Genomic DNA, 21888 nt, shown 5'->3' on the forward strand with positions numbered 1-21888 from the left:
TCTGGATTGCTCGCATTAAAAGGACATTATATGAGTAACGGACAAAAAACCTTGTACATGTCCATCTATATTGATGCCAGAGCAATCATTAAAAGGCTATCATTGAGACAAGACTCTGAGTTCTCTGACAAGAATACTGTAGCGGTCAGTGCAGATCGATCCAGCTATAAATCCTAAATTAAACAAGCCCTATAGTCTAATAGGGGCCCTGTGCCTATCTCTGGGTTCCTGGCTTAGAAAAAGATATGCATTAAAAAAGATTGTGTGTAATATAGCTTAATTTTGTGCCAATATTTTCAATTGTCTATGTTGCCCCCCCAAACAAGCCAAATGCCCCCCCAAACATGACATCCTGGTAACCCCTCTGTTAAGGAAAAAAATACGCAGAGAAATCTCCATAAGAACATGTATATTCCAATATCTAGAAAAGTATTTTATATCTCTGCACCGCAGGATTAACGATGTACTGTTAATTCATTACATTTACATTTATGAAACTCTTTTATCCAAAGTGACTTACAGTGCATTCAGGCTAACATATTTTACCTAACATGTGTTCCCTGTAATCGAACCCACAATTTTGTGCTGCTAACGCGATGCCCTTCCAATGCGTGCATGCGAGCACGTGTGTGTACAGAAAATTGTCAACTGGCCAGGGCGCAGATCCTCCTGCGGCTCAGTAATTTGAACCGTTGTATACTAAACTAACTGGGAATTTGGAAAATTAAATGAACGGTTGACTTCATCCTGATACCTTTGCTTACTACTGGAAGACATTCTCAGACGAAACAAAACGAAACCATATTCCCGCCTGGGATGGGTTTGGCACGGCATATAACGGTTACGCAACGAGAACGGATCTGCCGACGTCGGAAAAGCGGCTAAACATTTCCGTTTAAACCAAAACTTCGTCTGTTTTTCTTATTAATCAGAAAGAAAAAAAAGCTCTGAATTATAGCGCAGTGGTCTTGGGTGACGGGATGGGGTGCAACATTAAAATCATGAACTCAAATGTCATTGTAAAAAAAAAAAAAAAAAAAAAACAATGACTGTTGTAACAGTGCGTAAATCAGACCTTTCTGTAACACTTAACGTTAATAAGCTTAAACGAAAATAACGAAATAATTGTGTAGCGGAGTATTTTTTGTACACAGTGCCGCGAACTGTCAATCACTCCTGTACGCGTGCATCACTGTCCTCCTCGCAGCTGCAGCAACTTGCGCTCTCTTCATCAAGCTTTAAAACAAAAAGGGGACAAAAAGATCGTATTGTCTTTGTGCATAGGTTATAGATTAATTAGATAAATGAATATCTACATTTGTGCCTAGCCGCCTACGGTATTTTTTTAGAACTTAGAAAAAAGATGCTGCAGCCAATGAGCAGCCAGCGGGGGCTGCAGGACGACTCAACCTCCGCAGACAGTTTTTAATGTTTATCAGACAATAAATACTCAAGATTTTGCTTTAGTATAATTTTCGGGACAATTAGGGCCAGATTCGGGAGTCGGGACAACAGTTTAGATTTCGGGGCTGTCCCGAATTTTTCGGGACGTCTGGTCACCCTACCTGAAAGAGCTGCATTACTTCATTAGCTTGAGTCTGACCTGCAGTGTTATCATTCAGACCTTGTGAGGTGTCAGTTAGCGAGATTCAGACACATTCTCCGGCCACGTTGAATTGTTGACACTTAACAGTGGGAAAAGCAACACATGCGCTATTCTCTTGTATAACTTGAGGGTGAATGGGGAATTGGGTAATGTACTTTCTGCTCTCGGTTGGATGAATTAGGAAGCTTGCAGTAAACCGGCAGTGCAGGTAAAAGATTAAATTCTCCATATTGAATTATTCTATAAGAAAAAATGAATAATAATTCAGGTAGCACTTTATTTTACAGTCCTGTCCCCCATGTACATACTATGTACATATTATAGTAATTACAATAACTATGTAATAAATAGGTACTAACACTGAACCTACCCCTAAACCTAACCCTACCCCATGTAGTTACCTTGTATTACCAGAACTTTCTTAGATAAATACACTGTAAGTACACTATAAGTACATGTAAGCACACGTACTGTAAAATAAAATGCAACCATAATTCAAGTGTACTGTAGCCTGTTGTAGTTTTGTGTTTGTTCTATATGTTTGTCAGGAAGTTTTATGTCTTTGGCGTATGTCCAATAATCATACTATGAGACCTTATGCCCTGAACCAGTGTTCTCTTTACTGTCTTACTTCTACATCAACTCACATGCGCCTCTCAGGCCAGAGCAATCAATCCATCACACGTCAAACACACAAATCCATTTCATCTACACAGTGTCTCACTCAAATCCACCACATCACCTTTATCCAAATCAAAAAAGATATGATTTTTACATTCAATTAACATTACTTCTGTATGCCTATGAATGCATGTGTTTCCTTAGAATTGCTGTGTGGTTCAGAAGGATCACACCTGGGGGGGAAACAGATGTCTGAGAATGATCTGAGAGGGTCATTGGGCCATATAGTGGGGGGACAATGCCTGAGAATGACCTGAGTGGGTCACCAAAGTCCTAAATGTGTGAGAAACAGCCCATAGAGAGTGTTCCTTGTTATGTGTGGAAATTTACAGCTGCTGAGACTCTGTAACCTTGAAGCAGCAGAGGTATATAAGGTGGAGGACTGCCCTCTTCCTCGGTCGGTTTCACTCTGCAGGAATTCAGTGTTGCTGAATGACTGTCTGACCTTCTTTCTTAGCAACAGCAGCACTGGATGTGGGTCTGTGCCTGTTTGTAATGCTTTCTTTCGTGCATGTTTGACAGTCTTTATTGCCCTTTCTGCAAGTCCATTTGATTGAGGGTATCCTGGGCTGAAATGTGTGAGCTTGAAATCCCATGATGCTGCAAATTACTTCATTTCGTAACTTGCAAATGGAACATGGTCACTCTCTATTTCTTTTGGGATACCGTGTCTGGAAAAAACAGATTTCATTTTCAGTATTACTGTGTGGGCTGACTTGTTTGACAGGTTGAGGACCTCAGGATATTTTGACAAATAGTCCACCAGCAATAGATACTGTAAGACTGGCCTCTCAATTCAAAAATGTCCACACCAACTTTCATCCATGGTAGCTCTGGAACATCGTGCATGATGAGTGTCTCTATTTGCTGTTTTGGCTGGAGATGTTGGCACGGCGCACATTTCTCCACCATCAATTCGATGTCCCGTGCCATCCCAGGCCAGTAGAGGGATTTTCTTGCTTTGGCTTTTGTTCTCTGGACACCTTGATGAGCTATGTGCAGCTTCTCTAGGATTACTTTTTTGAATGTATGAGGTATAACTATCTTGTCTCCTACCATCACAATGTTATTCTGTATGCTGATCTTGTCGCAGAGGCCAGTAATTATGTAAATTGATGTTTACACTGCGTCGTTTCTGTGGCCAGCCTGACTTAACCTTTTCACACAGATCCTGCAGGACTTGGTCCGCTGCAGTGGCCTCTTTCAGTTGCTGCAAAGTTTGTGGACTCAGTTCATCAGTGGCTTCCAAGCCATGCTCAACTTTCTCATCATAGAGATCTCCAGCCTCAACAACTTCTTAGCTCGCAGTCGCATGTGATAGCGTATAAGCTATATACATGTGCTTCCCTGGTGTGTATGCTATGTTCAGATCCTATTTCTGCAGTTGTAGTAGCATTCGTTGCGAACTTGCAGGGGCTTTGCACAGTTGTTTCTTCATGATGTTTTCCAGGGGCTTATGATCTGATTGTACCATCACTGGCTTGTCGTATATGTACTGATGAAACTTCCTTGCTGAAAAGAGTATGGTGAGCAACTCTTTCTCAATTTGAGCATATCTTTTCTCAGTGTCAGTGAATACCCGTGATGCATAACACACAGGGTGGCCTTCTTGCAAGAGACACTCTCTTAAGACGTTTTTTGACGAATCTGCCTGTATCATTAGTGGCTTCTTGTGGTCGTAAAACCTCAAGACAGGTGCCTGTGTGAGAGCTGACTTGAGTCTCTCTAAAGCAGCATCATTGTGTGGGTTCCATTGCCATACAGCATCCTTCCTCAGCAACTGTCTCAGGGGTGCTGTGATTGAAGCTTCATTTGGGATGTACTGCGCTAAGTACTTAGTCATACCCAGTGGACGTTGAAGACTTTGTTTATCCTCTGGAGGAGGCATGTCTATATCGTCTGGTCGCAGGCCTTCAGGTGAAATGATGTGCCCCATGTATTTCACAGTACTTATCTTAACTGGGTCTTATCACCATTGAATCTCACGTTGCCTGCTTTTGCTCTCTCCATCACTTTAGCGAGGATGTCATCATGTTCCTGTTGTGACGTGGCTGCTATTATCATGTCATCTGCAATGACGTGGACTCCCTGTATGTCGCCAAGGGTCTCTCAGTTTTTCTGTTGAAACACCTCACTTGCAAACTTGATGCCAAACGTTAATCTCCAGATTCTATATCTTCCACAGGGTGTGTTAAAAGTACAAAAGAGTAAAAGAGCTTTGAGGATGGTTCATCTAATTTGATTTGCCAGTAACCGGCTTTCTCATCAAGAATGGTGAAAATAGACTTCCCCGACAAATTGCTGCAAACTTCTTCAGTTGTGGGAATGGAATAAACCGGATATCACAAAATGCTTTGTTTTGAACTCTCTCACAACAGACACGGAAGAAAAGACAATGCTGAATAAAGTCGTAGTTTTTGCTATTTTTGGACCAAAATGTATTTTTGATGCTTCAACAAATTCTAACTGACCCTCTGATGTCACATCGACTACTTTGATGATGTTTTTCTTACCTTTCTGGACATTGACAGTAGACCGTACACAGTTTCAATTGAGGGACTGAGAGCTCTCAGACTAAATCTAAAATATCTTAAACTGTGTCCCGAAGATGAACTGAGGTCTTACTGGTTTGGTAGACATGAGGGTGAGTTATTAATGACATAATTTATTTTTTGTTGGTGAACTATCCCTTTAATTAGGTCTGCTAAACCCGTGTCCACGAACCTTTGAATAGTGCGGTAAGAACGAAATTAATTCCTCTTTAACATGTTCCTCCGAGGGTGCAGTGTGAACCATTATACTAAAACTACAGTATGCATATGACTGCAGAGAGCTCGAGTCTATTCACTTCTATCTACTTGTGAAAATCACAAGCCTTTTCCAGTCACTCAGTACTGTTGATTTCTGCAATGAATCACTGCTTAAATGTTCATTGCTTTTGAGCCATTACCCTGCAACAAACCCAGTAACAGTCATAGAGTCAAATGCACAAAATTTTCATATTGTGTCAGGTCTCTGGATGATAAGAGTAATGTTTTATAAAGACTAGGGGTGCTCCGATCGGCTGATCGTTATGCGCATCTCGTCAGAAAAGCCGGTTCTCTAATCAGCGGTTAATTCCATCAGGTGCGTGATTTCACATAGAGCAGCTGTTACTACACAGAGCCGTTGTTAATAGAGAAGATGCGCAAATCCACTTCATTTTCAGTGTTTTTGGCGCATCTTCTCAGTTAACAACGGCTCTGTGTATTAACAGCTGCTCTATTTGAAATCACGCACTTGATGGAATTAACCGCTGATTAGAGATCCGGCTTTACTGATGAGATGCGCATTAACGATCTGCCAATGGTGATCGGAGCACCCCTAATAAAGACTTCTGTTTTGTATGTTTCTGATCATGCTGGGTTTTTATTTGTGACCTTTATTTTTTCAGTGGTGAGTTACAAAGCTGAAGTTTCTTTGTTTGTTTGAATATTGGTAATCTTAATAACATTCTCAGAGCATGGCCACATGGCTTCCTCCTACTCAACAACACCTTCTTCTTCCTCTCTGACACTGAAGGGCGTTGTCACCACCACTGGAATGTTGTTTAGCACATAAGTCACTGGGTGTTTTTTTTTTTTTTTTTTTTAGTAAATGTGACTACAGTACATCTTTCACATATCTTATCTGCACACCATAATACTGCCAACACTATGAACCTGATGCTCTGCATCCTTGTAATTGCCTGAACCGGGCATGGGTAACAAATATTTGTTTCAGTTCTTTTAGAAGTCGCACACTGACCAAATTTCTAAAAAGTCATCAACCTTTCTTTTTTGATTTAGAAAGAACAGCATAAAAGCAATTCTATGTCAAAATAGAAGCACCACTGAAACCCTATGAACATAAAATAACACTGAGCCATTACTTCTTACCTGTGTTGAGACTGAGAGAGAATAATGAATTACAAGAACAATCTATAAATAACACTTTAGATTACAACCTACAAAGTACAGTTTATGTAAACAGAATTTACAGCATAACTTTTTTTTAATTATAGTGTACCTATTCTGTGTATAGTGTACCTCCATGTAGGTACTGAATAAGGGAATAATATTCTAAGTTTGGGGAATAAAGTGGTAATAACCTGTAAAATTATACTGTAAGTATTTTGAAACTAAGGGATACCTAATATTACATGGTATGTATGACCTAAAAAAAATCTTATATTTGCAAGTGATTTAGAAAAAAGACATACACTGTGTACTTTTAAAAGCCTACACATAGACCTTTTTTCTGTTACTAAACATTGTGACGTTTTTCCATGGGCAGAGCTTAGGTTGAGGCAGGAAGATTTACTGGAATTAATTGTGCCCTGGGAAGACCGGATGGAAGAGGCGTTTGAAGGGAAGAGGGCCAAGTACGAGGAGTTGCCAGGTGAATGCCATAACAGGGGATGGAAGACCAGCTGCCTCCCCATTGAGGTTGGCTGCCGAGGTTTTCTGGCCAGTCGTTATGCAGGGCCCTCAAGCTCTTTGTAGAAAATGACGCATTTGTGAGAAGCGGGACAAACCAGACCTACAATAATGTAAAGTATTTGAAAAAATTATGTTTTTTGTACATTAAACATGTCAACATATTCTGTTACACCAAATACAGAAAATAATGATCCTTAAAAAAGCATCTTTTGACCCCTTCAATTACAAAAAAAGTTGAGCTGTAAATTCTGTTTACTTATGCTGTACGGGTTGTAATTTAGAGCATTACAAAATTTGGTAGCACTTTATTTTACAGTCCTATTCCTCATGTACATACTATGTACTTATTATAGTAATTACAATAACTATGTAATAACTAGGTACTAACCCTAAACCAACCCTACCCCATGTAGTTACCTTGTATTACCAGAACTTTCTTAGATAAATACACTGTAAGTAAACTATAAGTACATTATAGTACACGTACTGTAAAATAAAGTGCAACCCAAAATTTTCTTACTGAAGAGGACAAAAAAATAAAGAAAATCAAATGTACTCCTAATGTGAGAAGGATTTACTTAATGTACTTTAATTGTATTTTAGGTCCTTGCAAATTTTCATTGTAGAACCTTAATTTTTCAGTGTAGCTACTTTGTACTTTGTAGTTACAGTATTAAACTGCTTACACACAAAATCTGCACTTCTCATACAATTGCTGAAAGCTGACACTCAAACCCCAGAACCTCACACCAAATCTGCAAAAACACATTTTCAGCCTTTGAGTTTTCAAAAAGAGCTAGAGGACAAGAAGAGGAGGAGTTCAAAGAGGAGCAAGAGAATGATTTGGAAGGGGAGCAAAGAGAGGAAGAGGAGGAGTCAGATGGGTAGGAGAACAAGAAGAGTGGCCTCTGATGAGATTAAAGATACTGTCATTGATCATGTGATCAACTACACCATACAAGGAGGTCCTTGGTTCTTTCCATGGTGTCTGGCAAGAGAAAACATAGCCTAGATCTTGCCCACCAACAAACACACTCACACACACACATACACACACACCATTCCGTTTGAATAATCACCTTTTTCAAAATTATGTTTGGTTTCTGTCCAACTACACATGATCGATGTATTTCTTTTCTTTCGTACTTTGGAATACTGTACTCACAACCACAAATGCTTACAGAAAAAAAAAAATTGTTTGGTTTCAATCTTGCTTTTGAGTTTACTGTAAATTATCCATCATCTCTCTGACAATTTCCTTCAATCTTTTACAGAAATGTACATAGGAGCGCATGAAAGAAGAGCTTTAGGTTTTGAATAACTGTGCATATATGATGATGTATGTGATGTGAGGCCTATTGCATTTTCTGTTTGCAATTCTTGAACTTGTGTGTAAAGTGAAAAAGAGGCTAGTTAAAGCAATTAAAAAAAAAGAAAACATACTTTAATATGCAAAATGTACATTGAGGATGACTATGAACTTATAGATATGGATTATGGTGATCATGAGGATGTAACTGATCAAGATTATGTTTAGGGCAAAGAATAGACTGATGGACAGATCAGTTCCCAACATACACATAGTTTAGGTTTCAGTTAAGCAAAGCATCATCAGCTTTTCTCAAAAATGAGGAAGTAACCTCATTTTAAAACAACGCAACCATCAGGATGCCAAGACCTTCTCTTCTCACTTTGATATTGGGTAAATTAAATTTTTAATTATTGCACTTTTTATTGTTCATGATAGATGGAAATTAAAGATTACAATATAATAAGAATAGTCTTCCTATAGAATCGCATATCTCAATGTTGATATCATATTAATATTTCGTCCTTAAAACAGTTTAGTTAAAGATTATGAACCGAATGATTGATTGTGCAATCTTGAGCTTTTCCTTTTTTTCTGAAACTGAACTTAAAAGTATTTGCTAATACCAGAAAATAACTTATCTTTTCTGTTATTAGCAATGTTAGTTTTGGTATTAGTTCTCCTCATAAATACTGATACTGATGAAGTACAAATTGATGTATCTGTATTTTTGGCTGATTTTGAAAAGTAATTCACCAACAAGTTGACTGCTCTAAGCAATTGTTCTTTTCAATTTTATTTTCTTTATGAAAATGATCTGTTCAACTATAATGATATAAATAGTTCTAACAATAAAATATTTATATAATTCCTCACACAATCAACAAATCAGTAGTCATTATACATCTTAATTCTTTCCTGTGTGTCAAGTCTGTGTGTAAGCTTGTTAAGATTACTTAAGATTACTTTTTAAGGTTAATTAAATAAAAACAACTAGCACGTGTTACAGACAGCTGAGACTGATAAAGGCATAGTGAAATAAATAACATTATCTACAGTATTTAATTCTCTTATTGAAGATGAGAAAATAAAGGGAAATCCAAATATACACCTGTTTATAATGTGAGAATGATTTATATAATGTAAAAATATTTTGGTTCCCTGCATTTTGGTTAGTCATGCTGAAACATCTTATTAACAAAAATTTAATGTACTTTGAATCCCAATATGAAGAAATTATGCAAGAAGTGCTCCATAATAGCCAAAATGAAGAGAACGCTGATGATGACTATGAGCTTGTAAATATGGATGATGGTGGTCATAAAGATATAAACTATGTAGATCAGTTTGATTCTAAACCGGATGATGACAGTGTGGAAACAGACAATTCAGAACAGTGTCAATCTTGATACTACAGATCACAGAAGTACGCTGGACTATAAAGCTATTTAATTATTATGATAAATTAACCCACTAAGCAGTTTTCACTATTATTGTAGACTGTCACCTGCCTTCTATCATGACTGCACACCAGTTTATAGCTAAAAGTGCCACAGTACCTACATTTATTTTAAGTTTAAACAAACAGCTTAACGTCTTCTTGCACTCTGTAGATGAGCGGTTTCATCTTTGCTTCAACAAAATGACACTTCCTCAAAACTATCTCACAGCTTTATCCGCACTAGCATGTTCTTAAAAAAAAAAAAAAAAAACTATTCTCAGAAGAAGCAATACCACAAATTCAGCATTTCACACTTAACTGCATTTCCATACAGTTTCACTTCTGTTGCAGAATTCATTTGAGTTTTTTTTCTTTTCTTTTTTTCATTTTGTCATTTGTAACAAGATATTTCTTTTATTTATTTATTTTACAGCAATTAAGAGCTGTTTAATGTAAATTCTAGCAGCAGTGCTAAACCCTGCTCCCTTCCTGAATACTTCAGTTCCAACTTTTCTCCAACACTTTCTCCAACACTTTTCTTTGTTGTCTGGCTACTAGTATGTGAACACTGTATGTAAACACATGTGTAGCCAAGGCAATGACTGTTATCAGCACCAGAGCCGTTGAGAAATAGAGTTGCAACACTTTCATAGGCTTCCATATGAACTGAGGAATGTGGAAGTAAAGCGTGTCATGGAGGACCCAATAGTTTCAAACAACCAATAGTTCCAGCATTGAAGCCCATTCATTGCTTCTAAAGCACACTCACTGGTAAATTGAAGAATTTACTGAATTTTTTGACATTTTAATGCATTAGTTGACCTCTCATAATCTGGCCAGTAGTGGTATTTTCTGAAGCGCATTATAGTTGATGTTTATCATTAGATAATAGACAGTTATACTATAATTGCAGTTAGATAATGACACAAATATTTTAATAGCAACCATAACCAGATGCTAGTTGTCATATTTTTAAGTTTTTAGTCTTTCTGCAATCTTTTTCTCCTTGTATGAGGTTGAATAAGTTTCAGTAAAGAACATTTAAGGAATAACTATAATAAAGATTTTAACTGAATGCAATTGGTTGCCTTGGGTTTCTAAACATTATTTTACATTTTTTCATTACTTAAATTACGCAATTGCTTGCCTTTTGTAATATTCACTTATTTTGTATGGTTAGGCTATGTGAATATCATTAAATAACACTATGATGCAACAATGCAACACATTTGCACAAATTTAACAGGCTCTTTAAATATGCTTAATTCTTTGTTAATGTTTTTCAAAGATTCGATTTCGCTAATCGTGGATTCTGAATGCATTGCCACAGATTTCGCCTTTGCTTTGCAGTTTTTTGATTGGTGTTTTGACACAAACCTCTCGTGGGGGCGGGGTTAACAGTGATCTACTCTGATTGGATACTGACCTTTTGATGGACATGTGCTCTCTGATCGGGAACTACAAACGTCACTCAGTGGCGCCAGAGAGTGGTGTGCATATTGGAAAGATCTTGCGGTGATTTTCATTACTAAATATGTAAATAATATTTGTTCTTCGATCATCTCAGTCTGTAAAGATGAGCTCTTGTCCTTCAAGGCAGCTTTAAGTAAGCTTGTGTTACTGAATGACAGAAATAACAGCAACAAACTGTAGCACACTGTAACATGAAAAACTTGTATCAATGGTATTGGTTACTTCAGTAACACAAGCTTACTTCAAGCTGCCTTGAAGGACAAGCTGAAGAGGAAGACGATGCCGCTCCGTGTCTCCTGCAGGGGCGGAGCTAAGGGGTAGCCAGGGGTGGCCATGGCCACCATGGAAATAATCACGGCCACCCCACTGGCCACCCCGATCATAATTGCGATCTATTATAGATAAATAATAATAGTTTCTTAGATTTTGATCAAAATGACCTCGATCAATCATGGCAAAACGATTACATTCGGACTGTTGAATCACTTGTCACTTACAGGCAAATGCGCTATCGCAAGAGTTACCATAGTGCACGTTTCTTTCCAGCATTTGTAAAAAATCGAGGACTGAGAGAGACGAGGAGTGAAGCTTCACTTTTGTGCCTGGTTCAACTTGTGTTTGAGCACAAAAACACATCTTTTCAGGTGAGTTACGCTGCTTTTTCTTCTGTGTGGGCGTATTCAAGCCGCATGCTTCAGTGAAACATTAGAATCTGAATAGAGCATTCAGCGCTGGAGCAGAGTCACATTAGATATAATGAAGGGAGACGTGAAAAACGAACATTGCGTTGTTTTCATATGGATTACTTTAGCAAAGAATATTTGTTTTCGCCAACACATTTGTTTAGTTTAAAAGTAGACATAGCTCTCACGTCTCTTCGTTGAGTATTCACTGAGTTACAGTTCTTTTAATGACGTGTTTATAAATGAAAATCAGCGCAGACAAAGGCTGCAGACAGCACACCTTGTTTATGTTTATTTTGTAAGTGCACAAAGTTTTGTTCTTATTATGTCTGTATACAAAAAAAGTAGACCCTTTACAGATTCGATTGATGTATTGCTCTTATCTGTACGATCAAAACTGAAAGTGTAATTTAAGTTCTTTTCGGGGTCATCAGGAGAAAATGATTTATAACAAGAATACGCGTTAATAGACTCCAGAGGGTTAAATCAATTATTATCTTAGTTCCGTTAAACTATTTGTGTCTGAAGTTTTATCATTGTCCTGTGTAACAAACAGGTAACGTAGGGAGCAGTTAACTTAGCTAGCTTCATATTAGCTGACTAAGATGCTCAAAACTGTGTTTATTTATCTCTGAATATATAAATGTATGTTTTAATCATGAAACATTTAATGTGATTCAACATACCAATATAATAACTAGCTTCTAAGTTGATTTTATATACAGTAACATTACTTTTCCATGTAAACACGCTAACGTTAGATGGATGTGAATAACCGTTGCGCTCTCATCATATTTTACAGCTTGTAAGTTTGCTGAATTTTCATAGTTTGCACTTGAAATAAAATTCACTTCAGTAAATAATTTCTTGTCCTTATTAAATAACTTGAGACTGAGTAAGATTATGATGCTCAGGATTTTGGTAAACTTGTTTGTTTGCAAAATTATGTTTTTTGTGCCACCCCAAAGTCACTATACTCTTCAGGAGCCACTGGTCTCCTGAGAGCTCATCTTTACAGACTGAGATGATCGAAGGTCAAATATTATTTACATATTTAGTAATACAAGGAAAGTGTTGCATACAAATCACCGCAAAAGCTTTTTTTCTTTTTCTTTTTTATCTTAATGTATAGAACAAAAACATACAAAAGTATAAACATACATCACATAATATCAGCCAGAAAAAAGGAATAAAGAATAAAATAGAACTAAAGAAAAGAAGGCCAAAATCTAAACAAAATTACACATGATTAAGGGCATAACAAATGTCTTTATAGCTTTCTTATTAGTAGATACTGAGATTACATTCAAATAGTTTTCCATTTCTTTTAGAAAAACAGAGAAGACAGGTTTACAGATGAATTTACATTTGTGAATGTGAACTTTGTTTAGGAAAAAAATGTAATTAATAACAAAACTGATATTTTCGTTTGTGGAGTTAGAGTCATAATACCCAAACATAATGTTTTTTCATATGTACTGAGAAGCTTCACGCAGCAAACGACTCACTTTCCTCAGCGAACGAATCACTTTCCTCACGCAGCGAACGACTCACTTTCCTCAGCGAATGACTCACTCACGCAGTGAACGACTCACTTTCCTCAGTGAACGAATCACTTTCCTCACGCAGCGAACGACTCACGCAGCAAACGACTCACTTTCAGTGGCGGCTCCAGACAATTTTGATTGGGGGGGCAATGGGGGGGTCCTGGTCTTTTCAAGGGGGGTCTCATGAAAACCAACAAAAAATACAGTGGACATGGCTAATAACTGCATATTTCTGCTACTAAACAACAAAAACACCTTTGCAATGTAAACAAATGACAGGCTACATTTGTTATTCATATCCTTCACACTGCACTTTCATGTCAGGTATATTATGCATTTTTATTGACATTGATATTTTTACATTTATTTCCAGATAGATATTATTGAGTTTACAGGCTAAAGTGGTCTTGCTGTTGTAAACACTGTTGCTTTTGTAGAAAAAATATTTGCATCACATTTAAAATATAATTTTATTTTAATTCATTTCTGAATTTTTTTATTTTTATAATGATAATTCAGAGAATGAGAAAATCTGAATAAGCCTTACCAGTGTTGTGATAATTATTTTTACGTGTTAAAAATAAATAAGTACTGTAATATAATAAAAGTTTATTCAAATAACATAAAAAAGACCAGACCCCTCGATGCCTGTGAAACTTTTCTCCCTCAAACAGCACTCTAGTGTTACTTCTACACTACAGGCTACACACAGCAATATAAACAACGTCTGCATGTTCTCACATCACATCGTTCTTGTAAAATAATAATAAGTAAATAAACATCAAAATCACTTCGCTGAGAATGAAACACCACTTACCAGCTGCCACGATGTTGAAAATATCCTCTAGCAATTAAAAAATGCGCGTGCAGCATGAGCAATCTTCCCGGTTGGATGAGGTCGTAGTCAGGTGAACTGTCATCATGTTGGTCATTTTATTTACGGCTAAATTATTATTAATAAATTGTACTAATATTATGATTGGGCGTGGGCAGGCATTCACAAAAGTTTATGTTATTACAAAAAAAAATTTAGGAAATTTTGCTTTGACAAAAGGGCACTTAAGGGGCAAAGGAGCAGGTGCTCAAGTGTACCGGTTCTTTCGGACAATTCGATCAAATAAACCAGCTGAAAAAAAAATGGTTCACCGGTTCTTTTGTGCTCGATGTAATGCCGTCATTGGCGATGATTGCCCTTCATTCAAGCCTTTGAGACCCCCCAAGACCCCCCCTGGCGCCGCCGGTGTCTCAAGACCCTGCCAAAAAATGCCTTGACCCCCCATTTGACCCCCCAGCCTCTTCCTGATTAAAAAAATATATATATTCGGGATAAAGATCCAAAAATGTTTCTCTTCAAACTACGCAGAACAATAATAAATAATAATTATTTCGACATTTATTCATACACTGAACCGAGAACCGTTTCTGTCGGACGCGTCCGATTCGAGAACCGATGAGCTGATGATAACTGCGCATGCGTGATTCAGCGCGAAGCAGACTGACACAGAGCGCATCTGAACCGAACTGATTCTTTTGGTGATTGATTCTGAACTGATTCTTTGCTAATGTTATAAGCGCGGGTAAACCAAAGGCTTGAATGAAGGGCAATCATCGCCAATGACGGCATTACATCGAGCACAAAAGAACCGGTGAACCATTTTTTTTTCAGCTGGTTTATTTGATCGAATTGTCCGAAAGAACCGGTACACTTGAGCACCTGCTCCTTTGCCCCTTAAGTGCCCTTTTGTCAAAGCAAAATTTCCTAAATTTTTTTTTGTAATAACATAAACTTTTGTGAATGCCTGCCCACGCCCAATCATAATATTAGTACAATTTATTAATAATAATTTAGCCGTAAATAAAATGACCAACATGATGACAGTTCACCTGACTACGACCTCATCCAACCGGGAAGATTGCTCATGCTGCACGCGCATTTTTTAATTGCTAGAGGATATTTTCAACATCGTGGCAGCTGGTAAGTGGTGTTTCATTCTCAGCGAAGTGATTTTGATGTTTATTTACTTATTATTATTTTACAAGAACGATGTGATGTGAGAACATGCAGACGTTGTTTATATTGCTGTGTGTAGCCTGTAGTGTAGAAGTAACACTAGAGTGCTGTTTGAGGGAGAAAAGTTTCACAGGCATCGAGGGGTCTGGTCTTTTTTATGTTATTTGAATAAACTTTTATTATATTACAGTACTTATTTATTTTTAACACGTAAAAATAATTATCACAACACTGGTAAGGCTTATTCAGATTTTCTCATTCTCTGAATTATCATTATAAAAATAAAAAAATTCAGAAATGAATTAAAATAAAATTATATTTTAAATGTGATGCAAATATTTTTTCTACAAAAGCAACAGTGTTTACAACAGCAAGACCACTTTAGCCTGTAAACTCAATAATATCTATCTGGAAATAAATGTAAAAATATCAATGTCAATAAAAATGCATAATATACCTGACATGAAAGTGCAGTGTGAAGGATATGAATAACAAATGTAGCCTGTCATTTGTTTACATTGCAAAGGTGTTTTTGTTGTTTAGTAGCAGAAATATGCAGTTATTAGCCATGTCCACTGTATTTTTTGTTGGTTTTCATGAGACCCCCCTTGAAAAGACCAGGACCCCCCCATTGCCCCCCCAATCAAAATTGTCTGGAGCCGCCACTGTCTTGAGACCCCCCAAGACCCCCCCTGGCGCCGCCGGTGCTCACTTTCCTCAACGAACGACTAACTTTCCTCAGTGAACGACTAACGACTCATTTTCCTCAGCGAATGACTCACGCAGCGAACTTCCCTCACGGAGCCGGAGACTTTCTACAATATTTAGTAATAGCTTATAAGTGGTGACTGTCAGTTTGTGCACGTATGACAGGATTTTTCAGAAAAAATTAATATAAAAAAGTGAGTCATTTGCTGCGTGAGGTGAGTGTGTATACTGATGCACCGCTGGCCCATCAGTGGTAAACTCAGTGGCTACTGGCAATTATACGGTGAATTCCCGTGACAAGTCAGTAGCCTTATTTTTGGACCAGGCCGCATGCCATACTATGGCGTGTTTCTGAGTGTAGTGACATGACTAAAATAAGTGTACAGTTTCTTCAGAACTCGAACAAAAAGAACATGTGATCAATGTCAGATTTAAATCTTTGTATAAACTTCTTTAGAACCTGTGAATGAGCTTAAAATTAATTTCTTTCATATTGTCTGTGAAAAATAATTTTTGCGGTAGAGACCAGATTTAATCACTGCGATAGCTTTCATTATGCACGGCACACGCCACTGAGTGACGACTGTACCTCCCATAGACAGTAAAAGAAATGAACACTGCGACCCTGTTGGATTCAACGGAGAAAAATGAAGTCAATTAGAAGCATGCATTTCCTGGGGGTCGGGCGTACTGCGCAGACTCAAACTGAGCTTGATGAAGTAGATGTCATGTGAATCTGAATCACCCACCGAATCTTGCAGAGAAGGCGACCATGAACAGGAGCAAATTTTGGTAAGTATTGTGATTAATTATCTCCCTTGACTTTATGCCTCCACGTCCCTCCGATAGCCTCATAGAAAGTAAAAGATAGCCTGCGAGCTTCTCCTCCTGTCCATATGGTAATTTCTCTACTGTTCAACAGATGGTGCGTTCAAGTAATCTCGTATAGATTGTATTTACGAGTTCGTAAATACAATATAATGTAAATACAATTTACAATATCGTAAATACCAGTGGGGAGCTGGGGATTTTCTTTAAGCCCCGATCTGTATGAGTTGGGGGCGTGTCATTGATTAACATGGCAGAATATACAATACTTAAAGGTATTTTAATTGTGATATTGTCAGGCTTTTCTATTTACAGCGCAGTAAGTTAATCGACGACCCATAATATGATGGCATTATAATATAACAATGCAAATTGTAACAATAAAGTTGGCAGCGGCTTCATAAAATAATTTAAAACATTAAAAAACGAAGTATACCTAATACACATTTCTTTGTTCTTCATTTTCTACAACAAGAGTTTAAGAACATTGCTGTATTTTTTTGTTTTTAATTAAGGGGGGGGGTGAAATGCTCGTTTTCACTCAATATCCTGTTTATCTTGAGTACCTATAGAGTAGTAATGCATCTTTCATAACTCCAAAAAGTCTTTAGTTTTATTATATTCATAAGAGAAAGATAGTCTGTACCGATTTTTCCCGGAAAAACACGAGGCGTGACGTGTGGGCGGAGCTAAAGAATCACGAGCGCCAGTAGGCTTTTGCGTTGAGAGCGTTTGGAAGCTGTGACATTACCGTGAGGGAAAAAACATCATTCAAAACAAACCATGGCTAACAGTCAGATTCAGCCGTTTATTTATGATCCAGAATCAGATCCCGAGGCTGAAACTGAACGAGAGCAGCAGCAGCAACGACTCACTCCGAGCGGGGCTCGAACCCGGGTCTCCGATGGGAGGCGGACACACTAACAAGGAGGCAGAGATATTTTAAGCAGTTTTACTCACCGCCTGCGGTTCCAACACACGATCGTGAGCCTTTTTCGTTGGGATTGCATTATCCTTAAGAAATCTGTCGTCAAACTGGCCCTTGTTTGTAAAACAAGCATCTTCGAAATGCAGGGAACAAACACTTGCACAACTCCGTTGATGCTCTGTAAAAATAAACTCCATCCACTGGTCCCTTAATGCTGTTTTTTCTTTGGTAATCTGTGCAGGTTTTCTTGCCCTGGCAACCAAAAACACTCCTCCTTTTGTGACATTTCGCGACGCTCTCGCTCTGATCAGTGATTGTCTGTGCACAGCCATAGACAGTGCACAGCCTCTCTCTGCTCTGCTATATGGGAGCACGCACTCTTCCGGGAGAAGTGCCCTCAGGACCCATATAAGGAAATTCCGCTCCATCTAACGTCACACAGAGCCATACTCGAAAAAAACTTTCCGAAACTTGTGACAAACCGGAAGGAGTATTTTTGGAACAGAAATACTCCGTCAAACGTACAACTTAATTTTTGAAACTTTGTCCATGTTTACCATGGGAATCCAACTCTTTAACAGTGTAAAAAACTCAGTATTTGACTCAGAAATAGCATTTCACCCCCCCTTTAAGAGAAAGTACTCCACCATCTTGCTCCCACCAAAGTGACTTGAACGCACATGCAGTCATAAGCACGACTTCCCACCTCGTGCGTACGAACTTCCCAGGAGGACTTGAACGCACCAAGAGAGTCGCTGGTTATGACGCAATCGTTAGCCTATTTTTTACAAAAAACGCTTGTACGGGGCCATAACGTACAGGTAAGATACTAGGTAATCGAGCCATTTATACATTTTCGTGTTTCTTTAGAAATAATCAATGGACAAATGGAGTCCAATATCAATATCCAATCAGAGTAGATCACTGTTAACCCCCGCCCCCACGAGAGGTTAGAATCAAAGCATCAAACGAAAAACTGCAAAGCGAAAGCGAAATCTGTGGCAATGCATTCAGAATCCACGAAAACGAATCTTTGAAAAAACATTAACAAAGATTGAAGCATATTGAAGTCCCTGTTAAATTTGAGGGACTTTGTAGAAAATGACACATTTGAGAGAGGCCGTGCTCAGAGGACCTACAATTATGTACGGTATTTGAAAAATAATTTTTAATTTAGTTTTTTTAACATTAAAGCAAGTCAACATATTCTGTTACACCAAATACATTAAATAATGCATGAAATAGCATTTCACCCCCCCTTTAAGAGAAAGTACTCCACCATCTTGCTCCCACCAAAGTGACTTGAACGCACATGCAGTCATAAGCACGACTTCCCACCTCGTGCGTACGAACTTCCCAGGAGGACTTGAACGCACCAAGAGAGTCGCTGGTTATGACGCAATCGTTAGCCTATTTTTTACAAAAAACACTTGTACGGGGCCATAACGTACAGGTAAGATACAAGGTAATCGAGCCATTTATACATTTTCGTGTTTCTTTAGAAATAATCAATGGACAAATGGAGTCCAATATCAATATCCAATCAGAGTAGATCACTGTTAACCCCCGCCCCCACGAGAGGTTAGAATCAAAGCATCAAACGAAAAACTGCAAAGCAAAAGCGAAATCTGTGGCAATGCATTCAGAATCCACGAAAACGAATCTTTGAAAAAACATTAACAAAGATTGAAGCATATTGAAGTCCCTGTTAAATTTGAGGGACTTTGTAGAAAATGACACATTTGAGAGAGGCCGTGCTCAGAGGACCTACAATTATGTACGGTATTTGAAAAATAATTTTTAATTTAGTTTTTTTAACATTAAAGCAAGTCAACATATTCTGTTACACCAAATACATTAAATAATGATCTTTAAAAAACATCATATTACCCCCTTTAATAATTCTCTAGTGGCCCGTATAGTGGAAAAACATGAGAAGAAATGTATTTTCGCATTAAATGGGTTATTTTTGAAAACTGGTGCATGAAATAAAGCTGCTCTTAATTTTAATTTATGACTGCAGTGTTAATAATTTTAATAATAAGCCTATAATTCCTTGTATAAATGAATAGGGCATGTTTAAAAAAATAATAATAATGTAATACATTTTCAGCACTGCACATCATGGAAATACTTGAGTAAAAGCCTGTCATACTTTCTTATTGATATATTAAAAATATTTTTAACATTGAAAAAACAAGTAAAATTAAGCTCCACTGAAGTGCCTTGAAACAACGTGCAGCGTTGTTCTTTGTGGTGTGTGCTGCGGCTGCCTAATCATTTTAACAAATACATGCTGTAAAATGAAATGAAAACATGAAAATATGTATATAAACATGTATATAAAATACCAAAAAAACATAGTTATATTTTACTATAGTTAAACCATGGTAAAAAAAGCATTGTGTTTTGCTACACTAACCATAGTTTAACCAAGGTAGGCTATTTGTAGTAAAACTGTGGTTATAGGCTACAATTGGTAATAAAAAATGCCAAAAAAATCTATAGTTAATACCATTGCTAATTTTCATAAGGGATTGTGTATAATAATCTGAAATAAATGTTTTAATAGATCATGACATCACAAAATATCAGGGAGTGAGATTTATTTGATTGTGTTGTGAAGGAGGGTTACCATAAGCCATGCAGAATCTATCAGTGTGACAGTAAAAATCTTGCCTATCATCGTTTTCCCTAATACCTGAAAGGTAATTGTTCATATAAGTGTAAAAGTATTGTTGGACATAGTGCTATCTTATGCACCTGCTAACTTTAACTCTTTTTAGTTTAGTAATAAACTTAAATCCTTTTAGGAACTGCAGGTCCTAGCCGTAGAAACCATTAATAATGATTTATATGGATATTACACTATAAGTTTTAATGAGTTTATGCAACTTTACACATTTACTATTACTATACAGTATTTAGCTAATTTCTATTACTCCACTTACATTAGGTCTGAAATATATATTCTAAGTTACGTTTTAATCCCCTTGAACACACTACAAATGATCTACATGATGCATTGCTCTGTCTGTCATAATGAAATAATTCTGGAGAAACTGCCTGTGTGTGTGTGTGTGTGTGTGTGTGTGTGTGTTTACATAAAGTCTAATGTTTACAGTCCTTTAGCAGGCATCAAAAAACAGTTAGCTGTTATATGTTATATATTGTCAAACATTCATAGTTTTTCTGTCCTTCATTTAATTTCATATGTTGGTATTAATTCAGTGTATTTATTATGCTAAAACTTAAAATAATTTCAACCAAAACTGACATGGTTTCTAGGGAGCAATGTTTTTGTCAAATATAGGGAAAACGTAAAGGTCCCATATTGTCAAAGTTGGATTTCCTGGCTTTTTTCATGATAACTGAGGTATAGGGGCTATTTAACTACCATATGAATTTCAAAACAGTCAGTCCACAGTAAAATGCACACAGCCTGCTTAAAGTAGCTGTGATTTTTCATGAACCATTGTGACTTCCATAAAAAGTTGACGTCAGAACTACACACACAGTCCCCTCTTTCAATCACTAACCCCGAGCACCACCCACCGTCCCACTCTCCTTCTGTCAAACCCCCAGACAGCATTTTGTCTGTGCCATTGCTGTGCATTGAGCAACAACAGCACTGAAACATGTCGGAAAGATGAACATTAACCACGAAACCAGATCCGCTGACCTGTAATGTTACACTCTCACTCAAAGGATGGACGATCTGACAGGATTGTTACTATGAGGAGAATCACATCTTACTTGTACAGTAAATACAAACTCATCTCGTCTATCTAGAAAGTCATGTTGAAGACGTATAAACATTTACATTACAGCAGGCAACTATTTTTATAGCTATATTAATGTGCCAGTCACAATAAATCACAACAATGTTTACATAATTACAAATTATTATATATAAATCGTCAGTTTGATGTTTTAAACACATGCACAGACATTTTTTCGTAAATGACATAATGAGATGCAAGAAACATATGGCAAGAAATCTGTAGATTCGTCCATAACAACAAAAGACAATACTTTATTGAACCTTTCTGCAAACACAAGCATTTTTGATGATCGTTTCTGTGCAGTCCGCTTGTTTAATCACATTCAACCATAGCTGTCATCAGTTCGTTTGTCTGGCAGTGGCAGCAGACATGCAATAAAATTTCTAATTTGAGGCTGTATTACGTTGATTCTGGCTCCCAACATCACT

The 21888-nt window shown here is 37.4% G+C and overlaps 1 protein-coding gene and 1 long non-coding RNA gene across 2 annotated transcripts in view; both read left to right on the forward strand.

Moving 5' to 3' along the window:
- The window catches only part of LOC127951868 (uncharacterized), a 175084-nt gene that overhangs the window by 141371 nt on the left and 11825 nt on the right, over positions 1-21888 (forward strand). The window lies entirely within an intron of this gene.
- On the forward strand, positions 8411-21826 carry LOC127951870 (uncharacterized). Its single transcript, XR_008152755.1, has 2 exons — positions 8411-11614; positions 16518-21826. It is a non-coding gene; the product is annotated as an uncharacterized LOC127951870 (long non-coding RNA).

Source organism: Carassius gibelio, chromosome B3, assembly GCF_023724105.1.
Source record: "Carassius gibelio isolate Cgi1373 ecotype wild population from Czech Republic chromosome B3, carGib1.2-hapl.c, whole genome shotgun sequence".
Classification (NCBI taxonomy): domain Eukaryota; kingdom Metazoa; phylum Chordata; class Actinopteri; order Cypriniformes; family Cyprinidae; genus Carassius; species Carassius gibelio.